General features: G+C 42.5%; 1 protein-coding gene across 2 annotated transcripts in view; it reads right to left on the reverse strand.

Annotated features, from left to right (window-relative positions):
• LOC143359946 (RNA binding protein fox-1 homolog 2) overlaps nt 1-21,781 on the reverse strand; it is a 437,182-nt gene that overhangs the window by 261,095 nt on the left and 154,306 nt on the right. The gene's annotated exons all lie outside the window — the stretch shown is intronic.

Raw genomic sequence — 21,781 nt, forward strand, 5'->3', positions numbered from 1 at the left:
GTTGCCAAACGAAATTCGAACCGGCGACGAGGTCGAGCGGGCAGAACGGGGGAAAAAACCGGGGGCGGAGGTTTCAAACTTTAAATTAGCCCGGGGGCAGGCGAGCCCTAGGGCAACATCGAAAATCGACGGGCAGAACGTTGCTCCTTTGACCATCGATTTTTCAACGAGCGCCGAGGGTGCGCGCGAACTACGTTTTTACGTCGCCTCCGCGCTCGCTACCAAGTATTTTATTGGCACCTAAGGAACTATGGACCTCGGATGCGCCGAGTTTTTCGGATTAAGAGCTTTTTACGGCATGCGTGCCCACATTTTGCATGCCCACGCTCCCGGAATTTAAATGCGAAACATCCCCTCAGCGATATCGGGGCACGTCCAAGGAGAAGGGTTTCCATAGATAATATATTTCGAGTGCTCCTCCTTGCGGATTATCCATCGTCCTCTGAAACCTACTTTCTCTGAATTTTCGATCCTCTCCAGGATCTCTTAATCACAATATAAAAATAAACAGTTACATTATTTCCATCCTGTCAAACGTATTGAGAAAGAAAATAAATTATTCGCAGCGATTTGCTGCAATTCGAAAATTTGTATTTTGTATATCCACAGTCTAGTTATCAGTTCTACCAATCGACTATCAATTGGGAATAATCTAGTGTGTAAATTTGACTGTCCTCTGCCAATTTCAATAATTTTTCACGAATCAGTAGCGTTCCAATGTCAATTATTTCCACCCTATCAAACATATTGAGAAAGAAAATAAATTATTTGCTCACAGCGATTTTCCGCAATTCAAAAATTTGTATTTTGTACAGGGTGTCAAAAAATTATATGTCACGGCCATCATAGCGTGATTCTACACCTACGATTTGGTGGAAATTGACATAAAAAACAAAAATTTTTTTTATTTTAATCGTGTTCTACTGGTCATAACGATCAACTTTGTGAAAGAAACCATGGGTCGCATCTCAACCGTTCTCTTAAAAAATGATGTTGCATTTCTTATAATTTCTGCAGCTTCTTTATTTGTAAATTTTTTACATTCAGCGCCAATATATAAGTAAATAGCGTACTATCATACGGCGGGTACCATCAGTAAGCTATCTTGTTGGGTATGAAATTATCATAATCATGATACTCCTATTTCCCTAACTACAGAATGAAAGAAAGAAGCTGCAAAAATTATAAGAAATGCAACATCATTTTTTAAGAGAACGGTTGAGATGCGACCCGTGGTTTCTTTCACAAAGTTGATCGTTATGACCAGTAGAACACGATTAAACAAAAACAAATTGTTGTTTTTTGACCTTGATTTTCAAGGTCAAGGTCAATTTTGCGGGGAGTTTTTTATGTCAATTCCCACCAAATCGTAGGTGTAGAATCACGCTATGGTGGCCGTGACATATAATTTTTTGACACCCTGTACATCCGCAGTCTAGTTATCAGTTCTACCAATCGACTATCAATTGGAAATGATCTAGTCTGTAAATTTGACTGTCCTCCGCTAATTTAAATCATTTTTCACGGAACAGTAGCGCTCCATGGTCAATTATTTCCATCCTATCAAACATATTGAGAAAGAAAATAAATTATTTGTTCACAGCGATTTGCCGCAATTCAAAAATTTGTATTTTGTATATGCACAGTCTAGTTATCAGTTCTACCAATCGACTATCAATTGGGAATAATCTAGTGTGTAAATTTGACTGTCCTCCGCCAATTTCAATAATTTTTCACGGAACAGTAGCGTTCCATGGTCAATTATTTCCATCCTATGAAACATATTGAGCAAGGAAATAAATTATTTGTTCACAGCGATTTGCCGCAATTCAAAAATTTGTATTTTGTGTATCCGCAGTCTAATTATCAGTTCTACCAATCGACTATCAATTGGGACTAATCTAGTGTGTAAATTTGACTGTCCTCCGCCAATTTCAATAATTTTTCACGAAACAGTAGCGTTCCAATGTCAATTATTTCCATCCTATCAAACATATTGAGAAAGAAAATAAATTATTTGTTCACAGCGATTTGCCGCAATTCAAAAATTTGTATTTTGTGTATCCACAGTCTAGTTATCAGTTCTACCAATCGACTATCAATTGGGACTAATCTAGTGTGTAAATTTGACTATCCACCGCCAATTTCAATAATTTTTCACGGAACAGTAGCGTTCCATGGAACACGGTTCGGCAAAACGGGGATGTATCAATCGAGTAATGGCTGCAGCAGTGCGACGATCAACATGGCCTCGGTCGCCGTCCCAAATAGGGTATTTACAGCTTCGTTAATCAGTCGGCCGAGCGCGAACAGCTTGTCCAGAGTCGAATAAATCTCGGTCGCTTACTAACGAACACGGGGTCACCGGTGGCCAGTAGGAGGACCCGCCACGAGACCCCGGGGGCGAAAACATTTCGAATCCGGAGGGTGTCGCGGGAACGCGGCAATCACTGTCGGCGAAAATAGCGGACGATCGCCCCCCCGAAAAGCAATTTCGAAGTCGCGGGGCCGAGCGATTCCATTAACCGGCGACACGAGGATCCCGCAATCCCCGTCGTCGCCGGCGTGTTCTCGTTCGTCGAACATCGAGCGTGAAATCACCGGTGTGTCCCAGCGCGGAAAGAAAACCGGAATCGAGTCGTCGCCGGCCGGGGGACAGATTGGACCATAAATTCGGTTCGTGGATTTTTCGGCGCGGCTGGACGCGCCGACCGGTCACGCCGGAACTGCAACCGGAAACGAGAGCTGCAACGCCGAGCACGGCGCAGTTCCCGCGGACGTGCATCCTGCGACGCGCGACGTAATCATCGGTGGATTTTCTGATAAGTGCACTTTCGTTCGAAAAGAAGCGCGTGGAAATTTCGAAAAATTTAGAAACCTCCCCACCCGCATCAAAACCGCCTTCTCTCTCTGAAAATAGGGTAAGTTTAACACTATTCCTACCGACACTTCATGTATACCTATTCCTACCGCGACCGGTCAAATGACCGGTCTCTAGCACAACTTATATTTTTTAATATAGAATGAAGATAATAGCCAATTTGACAGTATAAAAATATAGTTTCTTTTATTTAGGAGTATATAATGTATATTTTATTCGTTTTCACCGCATAATATTTCGTTTACTACACCCTGTTGGGCCTGATGTCCCCCTAAAAATATTATGAATAGGTGCTCTTCCAGGATTAGACCCTTCTTTTACTTCTTGCCAAACAGTTCCGTCTACAGCAGTTCCGATTACCTCTTCCTCATTCTTACTATCGGAAGTAATTAAAAATCTCCTTCTCTTTCGTCCTCTTCGTACGTTCGAAACATTCTCTTCGTCCTCATCGGTGTTCGAGTCGTTCTCAAATAGATCATAATTTTCCGTATTGTCATTTTCAATATCAGAAATTTCGAAGGTCTTGACATTTTGGGAATGAATATTCAAGGGATAAAATAAAGATTAAAATATAAAAATGTAAATCAAGATGGATAAAAAAATGAACAAGAGATAAAATGTGAAACTTACTACGAAGTATTGTTGGTTTGTTCACTTTTTTGAAAATGACACTTATAACACGTAATACAACATAAAATAAAAGTAGAATAATAATAGAATCAAAATACAAAATAGTAAAAGACTGCCGAATATGCTCCTTGTAACTTACACGTTTTGATGCTCTCTGTTCAGGTCACAAGACTTTACCGATTTGAATTCGTGAGAAGACGTCTAGGCATCCCCTTCGGCTATGATTTTATTTATTTTACAGTCATAGTAGATAAGACGGTGTAAGAAAATCCGAGGTTCTGGACCGCTTCGGATACCAATCAGGCAAATAAACACCGGCGAGGCCGATAGGCGAGCGAGAACTGTAAACACTTTGAAGTGCCGTAAAGCAGTTCCTGGATGGCACTTTTCGGCTAAAATCATGCCACAACTGCATTACCTTTCGTTTGTAACGACTTCATAGTTTCGGAATTGAGTCTTTGAAAGAATACTATTACAAAAAGATACAAATCGTTCTACCGGTCAAATGACCGGTCGCGGTAGGTAAGACAGACTACAAATTTTTCTCAGAAAATAAACAATAAAAAAAGAAGAATGTATTATACGCATATTTTAGGAAAAGTCGTGAAGTTTAAAGGCGATTCAATTACGTTGTATATAAGAAATTCTAATCGAAATTTTAAAAACGGTCATTTGACCGGTCCCGGTAGGAATAGTGTCAATTGGAAACATTTCTTTAACTGCTAAATAATTACCTACAAAACTTGCTTTCTACGCACTAGACATTTCAGAGGAAATCCAGAGGTGTCCCATCATTATGTCGCGGAGTGTACCAACAGCGCGCTGCAGAGACCCGTCGAGATTCAAATTGGGAAACCCGCCCCGTCGACCGGGCTCGTCCTTTTCACCGTGTGAATTAAGCGCATCGACACGTACCCGACTAATCCAATGACCATGGCCCCGGGTCACAGTCGGTGCTGGACCTGTCGGCTCGAATTTCCTCAGCGACTCCGTCAACGGCCGCAAAAACATCCGTCCCGACGCACGTACCCGAGCCACGCGCGCGAAATTCTATCGTCCGAGCTCGTTAGACCTATCCCGAACTTGTTTCCCGTATCCCAGCGGTCTGGAAAGCTTTTTGTTTCGTTGCACCTCTCCGGAGCTTGGCAATCTACAGTCGTTGAGGTTCGAGCAAAAATTTTCTGCGGCACTGTACAATCGATTGCAGGAGACAGGTGGTAAGTACAAATTTATTTTCATGTGTTGGAAATAATGCGCTCTATGTTTCGAAAGTATAAAATTCAAAATAGCCAACGTATAATTATATATACACTACCGCTCAAAAGGACACTTGCGAAATATCTATTAGCATTGCATAAAAGTTACTGTCGATTTTTATTAATTTCTTATGAAATATCTAATCTTTTTAAATTAAAAATTCCGCATGTGGAACTTACCAATACTACGCTAAAATTAAATACAAGATTCATCGACAATATCCACCGCGGAGTGTCCGGATACTTTTGAGCGGTAGTGTATGTTAACACGTTGAGGACAGAAGACGCCAATTGACGTTTCCAGTCTTCCAAGCGCTGAAGACAGGAGACAATGATTTGTTCACCCTCCTATAAGAGTATTTTTAAAATCCTCCACCGAGGAGATAGCATTATTTTTATGTTGAAATTTTTGGACGTATTTCTCAATTTGCGATAGTGCACGGTCCACAATAACAACTATGGAACTGAACAATGGACGTGAAACTGATTGAAACAGCCTCTCTGCAAATACATAAAAGGCGTTCGTTTGTCGCTCGACATTTTCTGCGTACAGGTCGGCGATCTAGTCCAATTAAAATGCACGTCTGCAATTTGCGGGGCTTTCTGCGAATTTGTGTTTTTAATTCCAACTTGACTACCCAATTAAATAGTAAAGCAGCTTTGCGGTTAAAAATTGTGAATAATTCAGCAGTGCGAGCTTCGTTTAATTAGTCCCATATACTTCCATTAAAAATAAATAGGATAACAAATGACCTCAGAGTTAAAGTGTATGACCCGATTTCAATTTAATTGATATTCTTGATTCAGGTGTACATTTAAAATGATATTAAAAAAGGGGAACACGTAGGTACACTAACTACAATTTCCGTACAATTCTCTAAAATACAAAACCACCGTCGTATACTCAACCCGGTCAAAAAAAAAAGCTTACACAATCACGACGATGCTGACGAAATAAAAATCTGAACGCGTTGAAAAAGACCGAAAGAACTAAACGCACGGTGCGCTACAATTAGCACTCCGGCGCTCGCATCCAATTAACAGTTTCCCTCGCAGCTGACACTGCGCGCGTCCGAACGTCTGGCGCCCGGTTGCGAATAAATTCCGGAATTTCGCGCTTCGCTCGTTATCGACGCGCGTCCGACGCGCTGCGGTACGACGACACGCGTGTGTCGCGGATTTTATTATGGTTGTCGTTGGCCAGCGAGCACGACGCCGCTGGGAATTCGATAAGACGAAAGGCCGCTCGTAAGCGATACAGAAATACGAGGGGAACGTGAGACAGCGGCGGTTGCAGCCGCGTAGTCTTGGCCGTGGAGTTGCCGTTCCTCTGCAGCTCCAACACAGGTCACGTAGCCGGTGCCGGTAGGTAAGCAATCGATTACCACCGGGAATAAAAGTAATTGCTTTATCGTTCTCGAGCCGGCTCCGCCACCAACAGCTCCACCGTCTCCGCTGCGAGGGAAAACTCTATCTGAGGATCCGCACGGTTCGGCACGGGGTTGGCAATGGACGAAAATCGAAAGGTCAACTTTCATGCTGGTACTTGAAAAAAAACCTTCGAGTTCTCTATCGGCGAATTACCAGTGTTCCATTCTTCGGGTTAACTCGGATGCTCGGTACGCGTATAGAAAGTTCTCTGAAAAATACGCTGTCGCCGCGGGACAAGAAGGCGACGCGGAAACCGCGCCGCGCCGCGCCGGCATAAAACGTAGAAAAGGGGGGTGGGGGGCAATAGGAGGCAGAGGAGTAAAAAAGCCGGGTGAAAAGCGGTGGTCGAATCGGGGTCGGTCTCGAATAATAAATCGTTCGAGGCGAAGTCCTTTCCAAGCTGGAACGCGTCGAGCCGCGTGTATCCTTTTTAGGAAGACCGGGCGAAAATTCACGTTCTTGCGGTCGCGGATTACACGAGCCAATGAACGAATCCGATTCCCGGTGAAACAAACATCGAGCCGAGTCGATTCCATCGCTCTCCGTTCTCTCCTCTTTTATTTATTTCTCCTCTCTTCGACTCCTCCTCCTCCTCCTCCTCCTCCTTCTTCTTCTTCTTTATTGGACGCTCGAACGATTTCTCTTGGCCTACCTGGAACTGTTTTTTAACCGCACGAGCGAACTTCGCCGGGGCCGAGTAATGGTCTCTCGAAGATTATTTTCCTTCTCTTGCCAGACTAAACGGGACGGTCTCTTGTCCCCCCTCCCCCCACGGCCAGCCAGAAGTTGATTAAAGAATGGAGTCCCGCAAAGGTGGGCTCCAGAGGGCGGAATAAAAGTACGTCGCTTAATGAAAACAGTCCGCCGAACGACTACCACATTATCGAACAACTTGTAACGCAGTTCAGACTCGTTTACATGAACTTAGCAGTCCACGCTTTCCCCCCGGGGGGGGGGGGGTTCTTTGCGCAGTAAAAATGTCTGTCGCGAGTCAACTTTTCGAATAGCGCAGCGTACGTGCTCGGCCGTTGTTCGCCTGACAATGATTCAGTTCTCCCTCGGAAGAGAATGTTATTAGGTGCCGCAAAATAATTCCTCGAATATTTGTTGTTCATTCGCGTACAATCAAGGCACATTCAAGTCTTCCAAACGGTCTCGAAACGAATCCGGAATTTTAACACTAGAACTACCGAGCCCTAAACACGACTTGGGCCTATCCCTTTATAATAAGCAAGATTGAATTTGCTCAGGTTTCATACGATTTTTACGGTAACATGTACTCAAAAGAAGAGATGTGTTAAAAAATGTCTCGTTAAAACGTTTTCATAGTTTCAGTAATCGTGAAGGAAGAAATCATCCACCAGTCATTTTGACTGGTTCGGTATTTTGTAGTGTTAACCCTTTGCACTCGAGTGGTGACTCTGAAGCACCACTAGAAATTGTCGTGGCATTATTTCAAAGAAATTACAACAACTATTACAATGTATTTGTTACATTACAAAATTTGTATTTAACGGATCACTAAACATTTAAATATTATATGCGGAAATCGGATCAGTTTCGTATGAATAAAATGAAAATATTCTAAGGCGGAAGAGAAGAATTTAGTTTTGGAATGAAAATAGCGCCGAGTGCAAATGGTTGATTTAGAGGATAATTATAATTCATTGACGCAACGTAAATCCGCGTCCGTCGAGAAAGACAATTCGTTTCGAAGAATTGTAAGAGACGCCCGAGCGAGACTATTGCTCGTTCGAACGAAATCCCGCAAATTTACATTTTCTGGAGAGCCGTGTATAAAACAAGGGTTTGCATAAACACGCGCAGTCTGTTTGGGGGTGGCTCGCCGAAAGTATTTCCCAAGCCGCCGTTCTCCCGGCGAGGGCTGGAATAACAGCTGCAAAAAAAGTATCTCACTCTTTTCTTTCCGAGTCTGACGGCGACAGAAGCAAGACCGTCGGCAAACACCGCGAGAAAACACACCGAGTTCTCGGGCGGAACTCGGCTCTCCGGTCTGCCCAGGTACTTCCGGTCCCTCTTCAACGTCCGGACGTCTCTGTTACAGGCAATCTGAGAGGATCGAGACGGGCCTCGAAAAGATCCAATTAAAACCGTTCCCGGCTCAACGGAAACGTGTAGAAATCGACGTCCGAGAAAATATCAGCTTTTTTATTCTTACCTCAAAATACGGCTGAGCGAGGACATTTATACAGGGTGTACATTTGAAAACTTTCCAGCCGAATGTCTCGAAAAGTATGAAAGATATTAGAAAAGTGTAAAACACGTGTCCAAGGATTTCGAGGGTTTCAAGGTTTTCAAGGTCATTTGAAGGACAACTTTGTTTTTTCAGATGGAAACCTATATTTTTTATTATGGTATCTTATCGTACGTAGAAAGACCTGCAATTTTCGTAGGATACTATTTTTTATCCGCGCACTTCTCTTTAAATATCTCCGAAACTAGTGCGCGGATAAAAAATGTAAGATCTAATAATAAGATCGCATAATAACAAATATGGGTTTCCATTTGAAAAAACAAAGTTGACCTTCCAGTGACCTTGAAAACGCCACCCAAATAAAAAACCGATACTGCCCCCTTCTCTCCCTCTTTCATATTTTTCGAGATAGTCAGCTGGAAACTTTTCAAATGGACACCCTCTATAATCATTGTAGTTTCAGTAATTGTAAAATAAAAAATTTGCAACCGGTCATTTCACTTGGTAGGTTCAGTGTTAATTCTGCTTTCTTCAATTTTGAATTCTGTTCGATGAAAGAGCAGCAATAGTCGGTGTTTTTTAGTTTCCTCCACTTCGGTTTGGAATAATGATTTTCGACTGAAAAATCGGGAAAGTGGTGAAACAGTGGCCGGCTTGTTGCAGTGATCACGGAGATCCGTTTCCGCAGGTTTTCCGCGGGAAAAACATGATTTCCCCGTGAAGCCGGTTGCTCAGTTACGTCGAAGAAAGTGCAGCAGCGGAAGAGGATGCAGGCGACTGCTTCGCCGTTTAAAAAACAGTTTCGCCCAGCGGCGCTATAAATCGTGCGACGCCGTGGAGATTGCAGCGTACCGAGCGTTCTGTCGTGTTACCGTAATTAGTCGGCCGGCGAGCTAACAAGTCGCGACAGCGGGAAAGGCGAACGATAATGATGTAGCCGATCGGACGCCAATTAATTCCTTTGAATTCCGTCGATGCTCGACGCCGAGACTAACGGCGCGAATAGCTGGTACTGCGAACGGGCCTCCAAGATGGTCGCTAAGAGCTGGGCGTTTATTAACAGGCCCCGATTCAAAGTAATCAACGGGTGAGATTGAAGCTGTTTCCGGAAGATGTACAGGTAATCTCGTGCGTGGCTAATGGACGCTGGTAACGGGGACGGGTTGAAAGTTTGCGAAATTATACCGCCGGTAACAAGCTGCGAAACTCCTGGCGACCAGTCGCGAACCGAGCGAATTACTTACGAGCGTGGAAAGAAGTTTCGCCTTTTGTTTATTGACGCCGCTCGTCAGAGAATTTTGGACTCTGATGAAACCTGGAAACGTTTGTAAATTTATAAATTTGTAAATTTGTAAAATGCAAGAAAATCTGTCCCGAGTTGCAAAAGATTAATGGCACTTTTATCTGCCGGAAAAGCCACTTTAATTTTGCACTAGATGCATTTGGTAACGCGAACGTTCAGTGCTGTTTAGTAATCCTCACTTTGCACTTTTAATTACAGGTACAGTGAAGTCCTCATCTAAGGACAATCCTCGGGTCCGTGCCGTGATATAGATCGTGTAGAGCAGTGATGGGCACGTATGGGCCATAGGTGAAGTGAGTGATCACTGATTAGCGTTTCCTCAGGATCGTGAAGCATGAAAGTTACGTTGTTCCACTGACTGACATCGTAATTACTGTTGCATGGACCGTTTTTCTGTTTTCCATGTCTATGTCCTTTCTAATTCCGTGATTAACGACGACCGTTTTTCCCGGCGTTTTATTATTACAGCTGCTCGCTACTAGCCGGATGAAAAGAATTATATATAAACGGTGAAACTAAATAATCACAAGTTCTGCGTAATGAGGGTCCAACGTTACACAAGCTGGAAAAAGCTAGTCACGAATTATTCTCGTGGACGAATAAAAATTCCTTGCAAGCCACTGATTTGGAAACGGTAACCTGTTCTTCGTTGAAACACCTCGGAAAAGCGGGAGAAATGTTTCTCTTTACGTTTTTAATTTTGTCCTTCCTTTGCGAGGCACGTGCATTCACGAACAGAGTATTATTCACAAAATGAAATTTACTTAGAGTACGCGGTGGTTGGTAAAGACAGAATTATAAATGCGAGTTCGTATAGTTCTTTAAAAATTACGTAGCTTTTACGATATTGTATATACTTTGTAGGCAAACGAAGTATAATTTCAAAGGGATGAGAACAATGGGCACAGAATAAATACAATATTCTTGTTCGAACCTCTGACTGTGACAAAGCATGTAGAAATTTCTTCCGAACTTGACCACGGGGACCTTTTCAGCAACTCGATGTCAGCAAAACACGAGATAACACTGGGGATCTACGATAGTGAATAATTGCAGTGTCGCCAGATGAGGGGAGGGAGCACGAAACGAGGGGAAAAGGTCACGTGACCGAGCCGTCGCGTGAGGGAATAGATCGGTAGAAGGGGAAATTAGAGTGAGGGAACAAGTCTTGATCTTTCGACCCTGAGCAATTGTAGTCGCTCCACAGAGGATGCTGCAATTTTAAAATTTATAACCATGAAAAACATTTTTTAATGTTTCTAAAGACTTTTTAGTTTGCACCATTTTCAAGGAAAATGCCACCTCCTACGTTTTTAAAGAGATCATAATTTTTACCATTTTCAAGAAGAAACATGCCCTCCGTTTTCATCCTGCCGCATCATGTACAAAAATGTTAAAAATTAGTGACCGATTGTAAAAGTAGAGGCTTCAAGCTTTGAAATGAATTCAGGTGTGTGAATATTTTGAACACAGGCTGCTTTACCGAAAAAAACTGTAAAAGGATACGTGTTTCCTCTTCAACGATCGGTACAGAACTGAAGGCAAAACAAATTCTTTGCAAATAATTGATTACTTATGGGTACCCCTAACATAATAGTCCAAAATCGGAAAATTTTTGGTAAACCGTAAAAGCGTTGAAGTAGTGTTTGGTGCCGGTGTATATTTGTCGGAAAGCATGCCAAAGTTTTCATAAAAGGCAACCGCCATAATCCGCGGAAAGTAACGTACTCGTGAGTCGGTTTACGAGGCCTTTGTCAGGCAGCAAATCGTTTCATTGCAAACTTTAAAGGTTCATTCGGAAGTGGCGATAGGATCGGTCGTGAAACTCTGCTTTCCGAGCACAGTGTTTGATGCTCCGATTTATCGCGATCGCGTTCAGGGTCGTTTACGGAGAGCCGGAAGTGGCACGAGAGAGGGGGGGGGGGGGGGCAAGGATTATCGGTAGCAGGGATCGGCGGGAAGTTTAGGATGTCGTGGTCTCGGCGAAATTAGGTTTCCGCATTTTCGCGGCGCCTTGTCGCGCCACGACGCCGAAAATACGGTCCCGGTGGGATGATTCGCGTTGCCATTAACAGGGTCGTTCCGTGGTCCGTTGCAACGCGTGCAGTCGAACGCAATAACGTCGGCGATGCGACGTGCAACGGTGCAACGTGCACAACGCACCGGCGACAGATGGATAAACAGCGCTGTGTTTAAATAGAGACTACCGCCTGGGTCCGGTCGTTCAGTTTTTCGCTTCATCTTGATTTTTATTTTTAATATTTGAATCGACGGCAAATATTTGCCGCGAACAATGCCGACACCGGCTCCGTCGCAACAAGATTGGAACAATTCTATTGATTTTAGCGTATCTCGGGTTTACACGGTTCACAAAAAATACTTTCAATATTTGCCCGGCCGGCCGATCGGTGTTTCCGCCGATATTCACTGTGCCCCGCCCTGTTATTTATACTGTCCCCCCCCCCGTGTACAGTGTCGCATTAAATTCTGTACGTGATCCAATTTCTCCGACCCTCCGACCTCGTCTCCTACCGATTCCGGATGTCTTTTGTCTTAATCTACCAGAGAGCATCTTATTTAATCTTGTCTGCCGCACTGGTAGTTTCCCCGCTTTTAATCTCCAATTCGTCGCTCTCTGCAAGCTAAACTCTTCGAGCGGTGTAGGTTAACTCCTTTATTTCAACTTTGACCCAAGGTATACTAAAATGTCTAGAGAATGATTATTCTATGGAGCTTTTACCGACATATTCGTCACATTTTTCCGATTTAAACGACTCCAAACACGACACAATTTGCACCATATGTGCGCGTTTAATTCACGATTCAGTAGAACCTCCATTATTCGAACCGATGAAGCCACCATTACCCTATTATTACCCCCATTATCCAAAACTCAATTCACACACCAGTAGATATAATGTTCGAACCGGTAATGATTTAATTAAAGACTGTTTCTAAATAGCTATTCCATTACCGTTCGGTTCGAAGAATAGAGGTGCCACTATATCGCGAATTAAACCAGCAAATATTCTCCGAACTGTGTCATGTTTGGTCTCATTTTAATCAGACAAACGCCACAAATATCTCGGCAAACCTTTCACGAAAAATATATACTGAAACCAAAAAAAGTGTTATAATTGGATTAGCATTGTGTCAGCAATGTACCTAATACTGTACCATGTTTCGCCTCTCGGCGATCGAATTTCCGAGTCCCTTAACTGATAGACACCGTAGTGGGGCTAAATCTGTCGCGAATATCGCGCGCATCTCTTTCGCGTCTACCGAGACGTTACCGTAGTTCTCGAATAAAGAGCTCCCGAACTTCCGGCGCAGCGAGCCCCCGGCTATATTGTCCCGTGCATGACGTATCACCATTTTAGCCGGGTTACACGCGACGCCATTATTCGGGACAACTGTAGTTCGTGTATCCATTACCGCGTACACGGCCATTCGCGGAGTTCGCCGATGTAATTACAGGCGCAGCAGGTTGCACCGTGCACCAGTGCACACGCCCGGAAGAAGAACATTCCGATGCGGTGGGGCGAAGACATTTTCGAGCTGGCTCGCAGTAGCTCCGGTAAAACTGCTCTATAAAGAACCCTAATCACTGTGGCCTTCACCCATGCTGTCAAGGACGCTTCCCCGAGCGACCCTCGGGAGGTTTCAATTGTGAAATGTTAAAGTGGTTGATGATGGAAAATGTATTTCCTCATTCAGTAATTTTACCGAGTCAAAAATATTGTAACATTTCTAATTCTTCTAATACCTTCGCAGTTTCGTATTTCACCTAATCGTCTCCGTCGTTAATGCATCAAATCCGCCGATAACGAAGGAGATAAGAAATGAATTGTGAAGCGACCTGAGAAATGGTCTTTGGTGTGACGACTTTGAGGGTAGATATTCAAGTATGTCATTCTGTCAATATTTTCTAGCAACCAACGAGCAACAGATAAACTTTCCCAAGGTCACCGAGGATTCATGGATGGTCCGGTGGCTGGATCTATTTCCGTCCACATTCGCAACAGCTTGATCCACCTTTTCAGTCCAGGCCGACTCCTCCTCTAAGCTGACAGTCATTTAGCCCTCGCATGACGGACCGTGAAAGCCGATAACTGGGTCACTCGTGACTTACACCACACATACACGCCCCCTGAGTTCGCCGCTCGGGTCTCCGGTAACCCAGCCATCGGCGTGCAAAGGTTAACTACGTCGGATGGAACATCAACCCTTAACGCTACATTGAAATACGGCCTCGAGAGCTAAGTTTGTTACGGTTACGGAACGTTATGCGAGAAATACTTCTAGAAGTTAGATTCGCTGGTTCTTGGGTATTTAATTAGTATCGATACACTGTGCTGAGAGGGTGAAAGTTATTTAGAATTACAGAAAATGTTCACCTGATGATGTTAATAATAATAATTTTAATATCTGAAGACAAGCTACCATTCACGATACCAGTGTAACAATTTCTCCAAAGATCAACTAAGCCAGAAAAATTAAAGAATAACGACCGAATAATGATCGACCGATCGATCCTGATCCAGCAGGTCGTCCAAGGCGTCGCACAGTGGGCCAAAAGCGCCAAAACGTGGCCAAACTAGGAAGGAGTACTTCAATTTAGTTCAAACTTGATACTCATAGGTTTTTCGGGTCGCTGATTATAAATCTCATGTCAAAATTACAAAAAACAAAATGGCGGATTCAATATGGTGGATGCGTAACTAAAAAAATTATTGGACTTTCTCGAAAATTAGTATTCCCATATTTTTCGGGCCGACGAATATGAATCTGATGTCAAAATTATAAAAAAAAAAACAAAATGGCGGATTCAATATCGCGGATGCGTAAAAAAAATGATTGGACTTTCTTGAAAATTAGTATTCCCATATTTTTCGGCCGGTGAATATGAATCTGATGTCAAAATTACAAAAAACAAAAATAAAATTGATTTTAAACAATAAAAATAGTATTATTAAAAAAGAAATGGTTGTATCAGAAAACTCTGTAAGTGGAACCATACAATGCTTATTTAACAAATTTTATTATCACTTATAAATTTCTCGAGAAAACATGCTTGTAACTAGTACCATGACTACCTCTGCGTCACAAAAATGGATCGCATTACGAAAGGGGCAGTTTTGGGCGGCTACTTTTTCAAAATAATGTTAAATAATAGTGTCTACTACAAGACTCGACAATAATCTCCGTGGAATATTGTGGAATATACAACTTTTAGTATACATTTGTAAAATCTGTGCACTAAGTTTTATCCTTCACTTCATACATTCCAAACATTATTTAATATAAATCCAATGTTCTTATTATTTATAGTATTTACTTCCAGGAACAGCATCCATCGTACACGTACAAAAAAAAATTCAATTTCCATAAAATTGTAAGCTTGACACCTTCTTTTTCACAACGTAGTTCACTGCACGAAAACTGCGAGACCAGTGTATGGGATATTTGTACTCCCACCATTCAGCAGATATAGGTAGTAAAACATTTTAACCTTCGGCTTTTTATACAGTCATTACCTGAGAATCCAATACGGCAAGAGCCATACCCCTAACGTGAAATTCATTTTTTGCATTTTCGCCACGTTTTGGCGCTTTTGGCCCACTGTGCGTCGTTTATTCGTTGACGTGGACGTTCAAGGAACGACAGCGACCAGCACGGAGATCCGGCCATTATCGACGCCGCTTCCACTTTATTCCAGGCTCGATCAGCGATTGCGGTGTCCCGATAGCGTATCCGATCAGCCGGAAGTGATAGTCGAGTGCACCCCTGCTAACTCGTAATCGTTCGAGGGGCTTCATTGTTATTGCGTCTCCCTTCTCGATCGGTTCTCGAGCCGCGGATATCGAGATTAGCCTCCCTAGAATCACGGGGGTCGACCTAAAAATCAGCCTCGACGCGTTCGACCCGTTCGAGGTTAGATCGTCGATCAAAGAGCTGGCCCGCGATCGCTCCGATCGACTTCGCACGCTTTCCCGTGGTTCGCCCCGGTGCTTCTACGTCGTTGCACGCCGATTGGCTTCCGCTGCCAACTATCATTATCGCGGCTCCGCAGCCGGATCGGTAGGCGAACGATAAACGCGCACAAGTAGGAAGCGTTAAACGCGATCGGTAGTAACGGTCACGGTTCCTCGGGAATAATGCCGGCAGCTCTCCCCTTCTTACGTCCTTGCTTCGCCATTTTTGCCATTTCTCTTTGGTTAGTGCAGATTTTGTAATTATTCAGTCAACCGGAAGACCGTGTTCTTCGTTTTCGTAATGACAGCGACGCGAACACTATCTAACGCGTGCCATTAAATTTTCAGACCGCATGTTCCATATTCCATTTATTTATTTTTTTGTTCCATTGCACCGGTGATTTAATACAATAAGAATTGCAGAGACGAACACTATCTAACGCGTGCCACTAAATTTTCAGACCGCACATTCCATTTATTTATTTATGTTTTGTTCCATTGCGTCGGTGATTTAGAAAAATAAGAATTGCAGAAACGAAAAGTATTTAACGCGAGCCATTAAATTTTCAGACCGCATATTCCATATTCCATTTATTTATTTATTTTTTCGTTCCATTGCGTCGGTGATTTAATAAAATAAGAATTGCAGAGACGAACACTATCTAACGCCTGCCATTAAATTTTCAGACCGCATATTCCATATTCCATTTATTTATTTATTTTTTTGTTCCATTGCGTCGGTGATTTAGAAAAATAAGATTTGCAGAGACGAACACTATCTAACGCGTGCCATTAAATTTTCAGGCCGGATATTCCATATTCCATTTATTTATTTTTTTGTTCCATTGTGCCGGTGATTTAATAAAATAATAATTGCAGAAACGAACACTATCTAACGCGTGCCATTAAATTTTCAGACCGCATATTCCATTTATTTATTTATTTTTTTGTTCCATTGCGCCGGTGATTTAATAAAATAAGAATTGCAGAGACGAACACTATCTAACGCGTGCCATTAAATTTTCAGACCGCATATTCCATATTCCATTTATTTATTTATTTTTTGTTCCATTGCGACGGTGATTTAGAAAAATAAGAATTGCAGAAACGAACAGTATTTAACGCGTACCATTGAATTTTCAGACCGCATGTTCCATATTCCATTTATTTATTTTTTTGTTCCATTGCACCGGTGATTTAATACAATAAGAGTTGCAGAGACGAACACTATCTAACGCGTGCCATTAAATTTTCAGGCCGGATATTCCATATTCCAATTTATTTACTTATTTTTTCGTTCCATTACGTCGATGATTTAGAAAAATAAGATTTGCAGAGACGAACACTATCTAACGCGTGCCATTAAATTTTCAGTCCGGATATTCCATATTCCAATTTATTTACTTATTTTTTCGTTTCATTACGTCGATGATTTAGAAAAATAAGATTTGCAAAGACGAACACTATCTAACGCGAGCCATTAAATTTTCAGACCGCATATTCCATATTGCATTTATTTATTTTTTTGTTCCATTGCGCCGGTGATTTAATACAATGAGAATTGCAGAGACGAACACTATCTAACGCGTGCCATTAAATTTTCAGACCGCATATTCCATTTATTTATTTATTTTTTTGTTCCATTGCGCCGGTGATTTAATAAAATAAGAATTGCAGAGACGAACACTATCTAACGCGTGCCATTAAATTTTCAGGCCGGATATTCCATATTCCAATTTATTTACTTATTTTTTCGTTCCATTACGTCGATGATTTAGAAAAATAAGATTTGCAGAGACGAACACTATCTAACGCGTGCCATTAAATTTTCAGTCCGGATATTCCATATTCCAATTTATTTACTTATTTTTTCGTTTCATTACGTCGATGATTTAGAAAAATAAGATTTGCAGAGACGAACACTGTCTAACGCGAGCCATTAAATTTTCAGACCGCATATTCCATATGGCATTTATTTATTTTTTTGTTCCATTGCGCCGGTGATTTAATACAATGAGAATTGCAGAGACGAACACTATCTAACGCGTGCCATTAAATTTTCAGACCGCATATGCCATTTATTTATTTATTTTTTTGTTCCATTGCGCCGGTGATTTAATAAAATAAGAATTGCAGAGACGAACACTATCTAACGCGTGCCATTAAATTTTCAGACCGCATATTCCATATTCCATTTATTTATTTATTTTTTTGTGCCATTGCGTCGGTGATATAATACAATAAAAATTGCAGAGACGAACACTATCTAACGGGTGCCATTAAATTTTCAGACCGCATGTTCCATTTATTTATTTATTTTTTGTTCCATTGCGTCGGTGATTTAGAAAAGTAAGAATTGCAGAACCGATTCTTGCTCGATTTGAAAATGACAACTTTGCTAGACGTTTGAGAATCGAGGAAGTTATTCAGCGAATTCTGTGGACTTTTTTCTGGAACAGCAAACAAGCGGGCGGGTTGATTTACGATCTAACGCGGGAGGTAAATTTCGCGACCGCGACGGTTCCTGCGGTCGAAAACGCGAAGGAAGTTGAGGGAGCACAGGTGCGCCGGGTCCCGCGCTTTCCTACCGCAGGCGAAGAAAGTATTTCAGGTGAGAAAGTTAAGTGGAACACGGCGCGCAACACCGGCGAGAGCCCGGAGGCAACTATTCTCCGTTTCCTTTTAAACACGTCTCGTACATATTCCATTTGATAGAACCTTTTCCACGGCGTGACCCATTTACCCGGCGAATCTCGAGAAAGGAGTAAAAGGATTCTCTCGGCTCGAAGTTAAAGTAAATCCTTCGCAGGGCGGCCCGGGGAACCACGATCTTCCTTATTCTCTTAGCAAAATACGAGAAAATCTCTCCCTTTCTCTCTCTCTCTCTCTCTCTCTCTCTTTTTATTCCCGATCCCGTTCACGTCTCGCTTTTCAAGGAGCCGTCCCTCGTCCGAGGATCTTTACGTAGGATCTGGGGCTAAAGTCCTCCGATAACGGATTACTCGTCCTTTTTCAACGGCTGTTCGGCCACGGCGCAGGAAACACCCAGCCTGAAAGCATCCACTATCCGGGATCGTTTGCATAAAGAGGGACGGGTTTGTTATCGCCTCGTTATTGCCGCTTTAATTACCGAATCGAGTGCGAAGTCCCGCCGAAACTTCCGCGTTCCCGACCGGCGAAGAATAAACCGGCGTCTCGCGACTCGAAACTTTCTTATCCTTCCGTTGACGGAGCGATAAAACAAATTAACTAGCAATAAACGAGACAGAGAGGGAAGTCGTACAGAACGTTCTACGAGTTTTTAATCGTATGCATATAACAGGTTACCGACGTCGTACAGCTGTGACGATCACCATTTAAATGCATTGATATTGCTCTCTAACTGGTTTCCTGTAGGAGGATGTATTCACAGTAAAGTCTCGATCTAAGCCGAACAGACCAACATGATCTTAGTAGGTCCGCCTATCCCCTCCACTGGGGGGACACACCCCGCGAGGTCACCAAGCAGTGTAAACATGCACGTCACCCGATACCGGGTCGGGTACATCTGTGTGAACAACTACCAATCCAATTACAAAACTTCTTTATTTTTCATTATTTTTTGTAGGACTTTCGCCAACTTATTCGTGGAATTTTTCCGATTAAAATGACACTAAACACGGTATAACTTGAACCGTAGTGTTTTAACCCTTAGCACTCGAGTGGTGACTCTGAAGCATCTAGAAATTGTTGTGGCATTATTTCAAAGAAATTACAAAAAATATTACAAAATATTTGTTACATTACAAAAATTGTAATGAATATGTATTGTAAATTGTATCGTATTGCCAATTGTATTGAATAGATCACTAAACATTTAAATATTATATGTGGAAATCGGATCAGTTTCGTATGAATAAAATGAAAATATTCTAAGACGGAAGAAAAATTTAGTTTTAGAATGAAAATAGCGCCGAGCGCAAAGGGTTAATTGACGTTATGTACCGTATGTGACGCTATTGTCCTTCGCTCGTCCTTCGAAGCCTGTGAAAACAGCATGGTAACGCGATTAGCGTGTACATCGAACTAAAAGGATATGGGCGCAGCGTTGTAACATTGATCGCGTTGTCAATTTGATAAATCCGAATGCCGGTGCGTTCTCAAAGTATCGCAGCGACGTCGTTCGCAAAAGGGAATTTTTTGCGCGTTCGCTGATCGAGTTAGAGAGCTAAGCAAATTTCAGGACAGGCTCAGCCATTCACAGAGACGCGCCCTTCAGCCCTTCCGGGATTTCCAAATGGAATTTCCGCCGTGCGAAATTTCGCGCTGATTGACGCGCGCCAAAGGGAATACTAAACGCGGCGCTCCTAATCTCGCGTCGCCAAGACGCGATCGTAAATAATACATCGGCTCGTCAACGGGATTGCGATTAATTCGCCGATTAGATCATCGTCGAGTCCCAATTTTACCGAACACCGTTTCAACAATCCTTTTCTCTCATGATTTTAAAGAAGTTAAACAGAAATTTATTTTTCTGTTCATTTCAATTATATATAAATACCGGCCTGGTCATTCCGAGATTTTGAACGACTCCTTTGTAAAGTATCATGTAAAATAAAATGGATAATAACCTCAAAAATGATCTTACACATGACAAAGTCCAATTCGACACAGTATCCATATCAAGTTTACAAGAAAAATACAAGTAAAGCTACAAAAGGAAACAAAACACTGAAAAAGATATAAAAGACGTATTGAGAAGTTTCTCGAACAAAAACTGGCATCTCGTCCCCTGGAGAGATGAGAAAAGATGGAACAAAGTTACCGGAAGAGACAGTTAACCTTCCGAGTTTATCCACAAATAAGCGATACCGTAAGCCAAACAACGTACTCCCAATCCAGCACAACAAATTACAAGCTTACCGCTCTCCTAATTTGCTCGGCTCCATTTCCACTGGATTTGATCTACGACTCGAATCTTCAGCTGTACAATCCATCAAGCTCCGAGCATCCGATTCGGTCATAATATTTTCATGGAGTCTCTTTCCGCGTTTCCCGTCCCGCGCTCGGTTCTTCTTTATTCCCTTTTTCGTTTCGTTCGTGCTCGAAGGGATTCGGCCCCCCTTGTTCGACAAATAAATAAATCAATCCCGTCGAGTGGAAAGCTTCCTTAAGACCTCGTTGTTTTTTAAAGTTCCGGGGGGTTTCGGTCGAAGGCAAACCGTGCGATCTCAGTGTGGGCTGACCCACATTTTCTTCTCCGCGTAGAACGAGATCGCGATACGGGGAGCATTGTTCCACCGATCAGATCTGCCGCCTTTTCCCCGGGGTTATGTAGACTCGACGTTCTACAAGGAGAAAGACTTTCCATCGCGATTCTACATGATCCACCCACCCACACCCCCACGTCGGTCGCCCAATTTCCTCTTTGCTCGCGTGCGGAACGCTCGCGTGCCTTTTCTTCGTATCGTTTTCTGCCGTTCGAATCTCCGAGCCCGTCCCCGATTAGGAAGCCCCGGGATCGACCTTGCCACCACCCTAAACCGGCCGTTTCGGAAGCCTATAGTCATCCCCATTTGTCAGCGTGTCGCGGAAGATAGCGATGATTTTTACGGGGGAACGACGGCGCACGATACTCCGGAATTAAATGGAATTCTTGATCGCGAATCGATCCGTTTCGATCGAGTTAATTAACTCGTCGAGGTCCCGTCGGCATTATATTCCATTTTATTGCGCACTTGCTTCGAATTCATTATGTACTTGTACGTGTTGAGATTTTGTTGAAACTTTCAAGAAAAAAATCAACAGTGAAGAAGAATTTATTTTGTTTTTTTACTGAGGAAATCTCATAAGAGATTTATTATAACTTTAGGAACAGAAGAAAATGTACCGAGCAAGAACCTATACAAACTGAAAATAAGGGTACATATTTCACTGTTTTCACTGTGACACAAATAAAAAACAAAAATGTTAGCCCCAACTGCATCTTACTTTCAAGTGCTAAGAAGACTTGATTCTTTCACAGAAATTTACAATGCAAATTGACCGAAAAGGACGGATTGAATATTGTTATTGTGCCAGACCTCATGGCAAAAATGTTCAATTTTCAAT

The sequence above is a fragment of the Halictus rubicundus genome, chromosome 12, assembly GCF_050948215.1.
Source record: "Halictus rubicundus isolate RS-2024b chromosome 12, iyHalRubi1_principal, whole genome shotgun sequence".
Lineage (NCBI taxonomy): Eukaryota > Metazoa > Arthropoda > Insecta > Hymenoptera > Halictidae > Halictus > Halictus rubicundus.